This window comes from Mastigoproctus giganteus, chromosome 6 (assembly GCF_048544385.1).
Source record: "Mastigoproctus giganteus isolate SK-2022 chromosome 6, ASM4854438v1, whole genome shotgun sequence".
Classification (NCBI taxonomy): domain Eukaryota; kingdom Metazoa; phylum Arthropoda; class Arachnida; order Uropygi; family Thelyphonidae; genus Mastigoproctus; species Mastigoproctus giganteus.
The window spans coordinates 122,777,274-122,786,623 of record NC_143580.1 but is presented as its reverse complement, the minus strand read 5'-3'; positions in this window follow the sequence as shown (position 1 = coordinate 122,786,623).

The following is a 9,350-nucleotide window of genomic DNA, read 5'->3' as shown; positions in this document are numbered from 1 at the left end:
AATAAAACTCAACAAGTTCTGCTTAAAGTTGCACTTAAAAAAAATAAATATATATAGTTACTCACATGTCCACCAATTCATGCCATAACCGCCTATTAAATTATAGGAATTGAACATAACTGCACCCGAGCGCTCGATGGCTATAAATACAATTTTCCCTGCAATGGAATATCTGACCCCTTAATACATCTAATGATGTCCACATTATTTATATTTATTTTTAACCGAGCTGAAAACAAATCTGCATTTTTTGTGCCCTTTAGCAAACTCTATTTCTCCATAAATACATTCCTTGAATAAAGCGTCGACATCAGATGGTTCTGGAGGTAAGAGGGGGGGGGAATGGTTCTCTAAGAAGATGTCCATCTCTCTTATTTTTGGTGGCAACAATCGCAAGCCGTTCGGAGGAACAAGATGTAGTATACTCTCGGTCTCTTCTCAACACTAGCAATAGCGACTCCTTTGAACAAAAACAGCTTCTCCATTCAGTACCTCTATTGAATGTGAATGACGACAGCAGGAGGCGTATAGGCACTTCTTAGAAAAAAATCAAACTATCGACAAAAAAAAAAGCATCAAGTTCAACATATGGAAAGAACGAGTCCTTTTTAATCAAAACATTTTTGAAGATAAATGTCAGACTAAACAGATGTAGACGACATCGTTACACCCACCGATAACTATACACACTAATTCGTTCTTACGAATCTAGAGCAACACCAGAAAACCAGTCACCCAAACTTGTGAATTATTAATGTCTCCTGTTAATTTGTTCATTTACTTTTACTGACTGAGGATAACGTCCCCATTAATTAAATCAATTGTGTTGTCCATAAACTTGCTGTTAAATTTAGCCCTCCATTTGGTCTTCATAGTCTGACTCTGCCTAAAACTTAGATTTTTATATGTTTCCCTAATTACTTCCTCTTAAACTAGGCATGGATGTCATCTGACAACTAGGAGCCTGCTTACACTTCTTGGGGTCCGAGACGCTAATCTCTTGCAGGGCCCCTTTAAAGATACCGGTGTCCAAAAAAAAAAAAAAAAAACAACTTAATTTATAAAGAAACTCTTAATTTTAGGCCACACGAATAATTAAATTTATCTGCGGTGCGCTGTGCGTGTTAGGTCCGTTAATTGCGTCTGTTTTATGGCCGATTTGTCTGTTTTGCTGGAAGAAAAAAACCCAAGTTTCTGGGGGGATGTTCGAAACCTTACTATCTACGCTTGAGACCGACTAACTCAACTACGAAGTGAAAAAAGTCCATTAAAGTTCCTCGCGTCATTTACGGGATTCGAACCCGAGCCTTTTCCACCCGATGTGGGGAGAATTGTGACGCTACCACTGTGCTACCCGTACAGACTCCATATATAAATATAATCAGAAAAAAACAATTATTTTTACCGATCTGTTTAAACACATACGTTGTCGTTAAACAGATCAGCGAATCGACTTCTATCACCGTGTTTCTGGCTTTCATGACCAGCGTCCGTTGCCGTGTTTCTGGCTTTCATGACCAGCGTCCGTTGCCCATTCACATCACAAGTAGCTCCTCATTTAACATCACGATTCTGGGTGAACAGAATAAAATTTGACCCCACTGGAATCGAAATCGGGCCGCCTGCACCGAAGGTATGAGCGTCAGCACTGAGCTACGGGGAAGTCCAACAACAATAAAGTTTATTACACAAATAAGTATGACAAATTAGTGTAATTACTAATTTTGCCTTACAAATTTATTTGAGATTACAGAGGCCTTGCGAGGGCTCCCTTCTATGGTGAAGCCCGAGGCTACCTTTTCATGCGCCTGTTCATAAGTACGGCCCTGCTGACAACTTCCTTTAAGAGTGATAAACGCCCCAAACATCTGGGATTTCTGTCAGTGGCATAATCCTCTGCCATCCTTGAGGTCAGATCCCACACTAATCCTCAAATACAACCAGTTGAAACTGTGTAGTCGGTTCCTACCTGCCCAGGCACTCCACAAAATTCAGGCGCTGCTCCGTCTTGGAGTCAACCTACAGAAAATGGCTACCGACTGCAAATACCACATGCTCCTCGAGTGGATTGCAACTGTTGAACTGGGATAAATCCCTCCAAACTGTGTTACGACGTTCAGCTCCTCTTTATATTTTCCTATAATTATAATTTCATTTTTACATGTTTTATTTTGTGTAACTCAATTTCCCATCTAACTGTAATTTTTACCAATTTACATGTTTAATTAATCACATATATAATGTAAAACTCCTGGCCATGTCGCCGTGATGAGAATTATTGTTCCTAGTACATGTACCATACTTAGCAGCAATAAAGAAGTTTATTTTTTCCTCTTCCCAGGAATTTAAGCCTGCAAGTGGTCTTTTATTATTGTCTAACGTCGATCTGTATTAGTAATTAACAAGTTCGGTAAAAAATCTTTCCTCACCATTTGCAATAACTTTGCGCAATAGCTCATGTTCACATTTTCTCAAGAAATGGCCATAATTAACCTTTCATTTATACAGGCGAGACTGGCTTAGTAAAAATTTCTAAGTGACATTGGGTGGAGGATGTAGGCTACAAGAAATACATGAAAATTGAATAATAAGACGCAGTCTCGTGAAAAAAAACAAAAAAAAACAAAAAAGACAGTCGTATGATTTTATGAGACAGTAGAGCGCTTTTCACAGAAGTACAAGACCAATCGTAGACCAATCTGTATTAGTGATTATAAGATTGGGTAAAAAACTTTACTCATCATTCAGCAATAAATGTGCATTATTGAATAAAATAGCCCAATTTTACCATATATAAAGAAATAACCAGAATTAAAATTTAATCTATTCACATAAGTACAAGATCAATTACATCGTAGCTATGAGAACTAACTGAGTGAATACGACAGATTACTGTTAAAACTTGGCTAAGTAAAAATTTTTAAGTGACAGTGGGTAAAGGAGGTTGGGGCTACAAGGAAGAGATAGTCCACGAGACCGAACCTATTGGTAACTCTCTAGGAGGCTTCAGGACCGGCTAGTATATAATCTTGCTACTTGTACTCTGCCAGATAGTTACTGGAGGGAATCTGAATAATGAGTATGCGACGGCTTTGTCGAGGCCACGTTATGTCAAGGAGGGTAATTTCTTGCCATGTGTACCCCATATCCAAGAATTTCATTATTTCGTACAACGTGCCCCCACTTTTTCTTTGTGAAAAACTAAGACAAATTTCTTTTCTTTTCTGAAATAGAATAAACTAACAGAACGAACTTATTGTGAAATTAATAGAACAAAGTTATCTGAGAAATTATCTGAACCTCCCGAACACTTGCAAATTAATTTCACAGATATATGTGGTCTTAGTTCCAATCTGAATTATGTTCATGTTCACTTACATTCTGCCAACCCCTATGTACTCTTTCTGACTGAATCCTAATTATCATTTAATTCAACCACTGCCTATCTCCATTGTCTAAATTATTTGCTGCATGATTCTTTTCACCTCAAAGGCGGTATTCGTGGGTAGGTCCACACTGATGGCCCCTGACTTAGTAATTTGGAATCTCCTCTTTTCGACCTTTTTTGGCTAAAAATCGCTTTTCCGCACCCTGTCAATTTCACCTGTTGCCTCTATCATTCTCCCAACTCCACTAAATACTTGAAATTCTTTGAAACATGACTTTCTCCAGTCCAACTTCCCTAACAGTGAGAAATTTTCCTTGGTGATTTAGCATTAGTAGAGGCATTTGATGCAAGAAAGCAAGCTTATGCAGCATCAGCCACAAAAATAAAAAAATAAAACATAACCACTTCCACTTCACCCCTTTGTTCTTTCGAAATACCTGTCCAGATGAGCCTTAAACTTATTTAGGCTCTCAACTTCCACGACAAGGGATGGAAGTCTGTTCCACCAACCAACCACCTGCTGGCTAAAGGCAAATTCCCGCACATCTATTTTATGTCAATTTATGCCCTCTCAGGTGATTATTCTGAGCAAGAGGAAGAATCCCATCAGCATTGAGCATGCTCAAACCATTCAAGGCTTTATACACCTCTATCAGATCACCTCGCCGGTGCCTAGTCTCCAGACACTGTAATTTGCAAAACATAAGCCTTTCTTCTTAAGAGCACCCCTTTGTTCCATTCACTATTCGTGTTGCCCTTCTCTGTACTCGTTCCAGCATCTCTACCTCCTTCTTGAAATGAGGCCTCTAGACCTGTATACAGTACTCTAGGTGCGGTCTGACCATTGCCTTATACAAGGGAATAATCACCTCCTTATCCCTTCTAGAAAAATTCATATATATCATTGACAATACACCGTGAGCTACTCTTGCAGCCCGTCTGCACTGCTCAGAGAACTTCGTATCTACCTGCACAACCACCCCCAGGTCCCTTTCATTCTCTACCACTGTCAGTGTAGTACCACAGAGTTGATACGTTGCTCTGGGGTTGCTGTTTCCCATATGTAGTACTTTACATTTGTCAATGTTAAACTTCATTTGCCACCTCTCAGCCCATCTGCTCAACCTTTCCAGATCCTGTTGCAGCAGCATAGTGCCAGTAGTGTCCTTGACAACCCTGCCAACCTTCGTATCGTCTGCAAACTTGGACATTAAGCTTGATATACCATCATCAATATCATTTATAAATACAGAGAACAATAAAGGACCCAATACTGAACCCTGAGGGACTCCACTAATAACATTAGTCCACGATGAGCGGTGTCTATTGATACCCCTCTCTGTCTTCTCCCCCTCAACCACCTCTTTATCTATAGCAGCAATTTGCATCCAATGCCACACTGCTCAAATTCGTGCAGCAGTCTTCCATGTACAACAGTATCAAAAGCCTTTCTAAGATCCAAGTATATAATATCAAAGTTATTCCCTGCATCCAGTTCTTTTGTGACTGCATCATAGTATCCAATCAAATTGGTCAGGCAAGACTTCACCTTAACAAAACCATGCTGTGTCCGAGCTATAACTGAAGTCTTGTATAGATGAACCTACAATGCTTCTTTAACCAGTGCCTCCATTAATTTTCCGGGAACAGAAGTTAAACTCACAGGTCTATAATTACTTGTGTCAGCCTTTGATCCTCCTTTGTGAATTGGGGTCACATTTGCACATCTCCAGTCCATGGGTACCTCCCCTGAGTCCAAGGAAGCTCTCATAATTATGGCTAAGGGTTTACTTACTTCCTTTGCTGCCTCCTTTAATATAACTGGATAGATCCCATCCACCCCAGGTGCCTTTGTTGTGTTTATCTTCAACAATTTCTCCTACACTTTACTCTCAGTTATTACAAGATTCTCTAGCTTACTGCCAGAGTTGAATACACCTCTGGCATTTCCCTCGCTGAATAACTCCTCATGTGTGAATGTCGATGCAAAATATTCATTTAGTTTGTTAGCTAACCGAGCAGGATCATCAACAGTTGACCCATCGATATCAAGTGGACCAATCTGATTCATCCCCTTCCTTCTAGAGTTTACATAAGTAAAGAACTCTTTGCTGTTTTTCTTTGCATCCCTTGCCAAGGATTTCTCGTAATCTGCCTTCGCCTGCCTAACCTCCTTTGTAACTTGGTTACAGATCAACTTGTATCTGTCATAGGCTTCTGTGTCACATGTTAATTTGTATGTATCCCATGCATTTTTCTTCTTTGCCATATGTCTCATTAGTTCATCTGACATCCATTTAGGCCTAAATCTTGAACAATATTTCTAGTTTGTATATAAAGCCTAGTAGCTTGCAAGATAAGTTCTTTGAATGCTTCCCATTTTGAATTTGCTGTTGGTAACATCATGAGTTGGTCCCACTATATAGAATTTAAATACTGTCTCAGTCCATCGTAGTCGCCTTTACGAAAGCAATAACCCTTCCCTTTACCCCTGATGGTAGTTACCTCTTTGAGTAAATCCGACTTCAGCACACTGTGATCACTACCACCTAGTAGTTCCTTTATCTGCAGATTCTTAATGCATGAAGAATCACTACTGATAATCAGATAAAGAGTATTACTCCCTCTAGTTGCCTCCCAAACATGCTGATGTAGAAAAAAATCATCCAATAAATCCACAAAAGCCTTGCTAGTGTGTCAGTGACCAACTCACAAATTCCAGTCAATATCTGAGAAATTAAAATTACCCATTATAAAACTCTCTGATTTACTGGCCCACTCTATTTCCCTGTAAAGTTTCTTATTATACTCATCAGAGTCATTAGGCCTATAGCACACTCCTACTCTCAATTTTGATCTCCCAATGCTAATGTCACACCAAAATACACTGCACTGTCCAGCGATGTCGACAGGCTTCACTTCCTTGGATTTTATGTGTTTCTTAACTAATAGCATAACCCCTCCTCCCTTCCTTTTCCTGTCTATCCTTTCTGTAGACGTTGTACTCCCCAAATTCCAGTACTGCATTCCTTATATCTGTGCGACACCACGTCTCTGATACCCAACAATATTCGCCTTTGATGCTTGGAGCAATACCTCAAAATCATCAAATTTATTTACCAAACTCCTAGCGTTGGTATACACGCAAGTATACATGCACCTGTTCTTTTTCTTAGCTACCCTAACACAACCCATATGTTTACTTGTACCGCAATGACTCCCAGCAGTCCCTGAAATATCCTGCATCTTGTTTTCCAGGCTTCTGCTCCTTCCAATAGAAGAAGTGGAAGAATCACTTCCACCTCTGCCAGTGGCTACTGTTAATCTATTAATCCTTGTATCCCCCCAATCTAGCAGTTTTCCGACGCACCTAACACTGCTTCGATAGCATCAGCAAATATTCTTGCACCCTTTCTATTTAAGTGTATCCCATCCCTGTAGAAGCAGTCCCTTCTGTTAACAAGTACAGACCAGGCTGAAAAAAATTCTACCCCTTGAGCCTTGCACAATCTTTCCAGGGCCGAATTGATCACAACGCTCTCGTCATATACTCCCTCCTATCGTGTCTGGGCAGAATTGCAGACAATTTCAAATTCGACCCTAATTCACTGCTTTTTTTAACAGTGACCTGTACTTGTTAAATAATTCCGCCGGTCTCCTACTCTTAATATCATTAGTGCCAACGTGAACAACTATATCACCCTTTGTACCCTTAAAAGATGATATCTGCTCTACAACGTCATCAACCTTTGCCCCTGGCAGACATTTTAATGTTCACAAATTCAGCTGTCTCCGTTTTCTAGCCACACGGACCCAACCAGTCAAGACGTTTTTTTTTTTTTTTTTTTTTTATGAAAACCCCAAACACGAAAGGTATCAAAACCTATAGTACTTAGTACCGTGCATGGGTTGAAGGAGAAGTGTGTGTGTGGGGGGGGGGGGGTGTGCCGGAAACTTTGCTCTAGAGACTAAACATGGGTCTTATCGCTTCAAGCCTCCAATAAGCAAAGTGGTGGTATTTCACCGGTTGATGAAAGTGAAGCTTTTGCAAATACTAAGGACATCGCACAGATTGTTCATTCACCAACCAGAATGCAAGACAATCCAAACTACGCGGCCAACACGCTTGATCTTTTTCTCACAAACGACCCCTCGAAGTAAACGGTGGAGGTGTGTGGTCCTCTATGCACCCCAAATCACAACTTGCTGATGGTCACTTCCCCAGTGGAGCCTTCTTCTCGTGGCCATTCTCAACCCCGAGTTGTTTGGCATTCCAAGAATCCAAAATAGGATGATCTAGAAGATTGCTTTTCTCCTCTCCTTTGTCAGATTACTATTTCAAATCTTCTGATATCAACATTTGCTCAGGTCTCAGGTCGTGTTAGTGAAATTATTCTTGAAGGGATGAAATCCTTTATTCTACAGTCTATTTTAATTTCTCGATCTTTATTCAAACATTGGTTTTCCAGTAAATGTTCTAAGTCTGTTCAAGATAAGAATGTTGCATATCACAATTGCCTTGTATCCAAATCTTCAGGTTCATTTTCTGACTACACAAAGCTCGCAACAATTGTGAAGCAGTTAGTAATCAGTCCAAACTAGATTTCGAACAGGCTAAGAGTAGAAAATTTGCTCCTTGTTCAATTGTTAGTCGAGCATTCTAATCTCTTACCAAAGCTTTTGGCCGCAAGTTTTTCCCGCCTCTACTCACATCTCTGTGAAAACCAAATGGTTCTGTTACCCCTTCAGCCAAAGACAAAGCTGACCTGAAAGCATGCTACTTTTCTTCTAACTCATGTATTGATGATGTTGGTAAATTACCTCTTACCATTCACAATACAGTACACTCCACAATGCCTTCTCTGGTCTTCTGTCAAAAGAATGTCAGAAAGACTTTGAACGTTTTTTATGCTAAGAAAACTTTCGGGCCTGATGGTATTTCTCCACTTGTTCTCAAAACCTGGACTCCTGCGGGTACTCGAAATCTGTTTTGCCTTTTTTCACTTTCTTGTTCCAAAGGTTTTTCCCTTCTGCTTGGAAATTTGCTCACATCCAGCCAGTTTCTAAAAAGGGCGACAAATCCCTCCCATGGAATTATCGTCCCAGTGCCCTTCTTTCTACTCTTTCTAAAGCAATGGAAAAATGAGTTAACCATAAACTCTTAAACTATCTAGAAAGGTCCATCTGTTCAATGATCACAATTATGGATTTGGTCAGTGTTGATCGAATGGTGATATTCTGGTTTATGTTACTCATTTGTCGACAAAATCAATGGAAAATTTTGGTGAAACTTAAGCAGCAACTCTTGATATTTCAAAGGCATTTAGTGTTTGCCATAAAGGTGTTCTAAATAAGCTTCCATCTTATGGTTTGCCAGCTGTTTTTTGTAACAGGGTATCCAGTTTTCTCTCTGAACAATTACTGCATGTAATGGTAGACTGCTCCCTGTCTTCTAACTTCTCGACTAATGCTGATCTTCCCGAAGGTTCGGTTCTTTCGCTCCCTATTTTCCTCTTGTATATTAATGATCTTTTTATATTAACTAAAAATCCTATTCATAGTTTTGCTAATGAAAGCACATTACATTCCATTCCACCTTCCAGTTTGAGAAAGCTTGCCCTGCACAAACAGTGTCAATTCTCCTATACCCACTACCAATTGCTTAAATGCTGATTTCGAATGAGGCAAAGATAACTTAATTGATTTAAATCCTTCTAAAACTGAGTTCTGTCTTATATTTTGCAAAAAAAAAGGATTCTTCTGTTCCTATGCTTGTCTTCGATGATACCCTGATTTCTAGGCAAGATCATATATCTCTCCTGGGAATTACCCTGACTTCTAATCTCTCTTGGCATAAGCATCTTACAAATATTGCTTCCTCTCCATCTAAAAAACTGGGATTTCTCTTTCGCTCTTGTTGTTATTTTTTCTTTACGGCTGTTCACTTTGTACAAATCGCAAA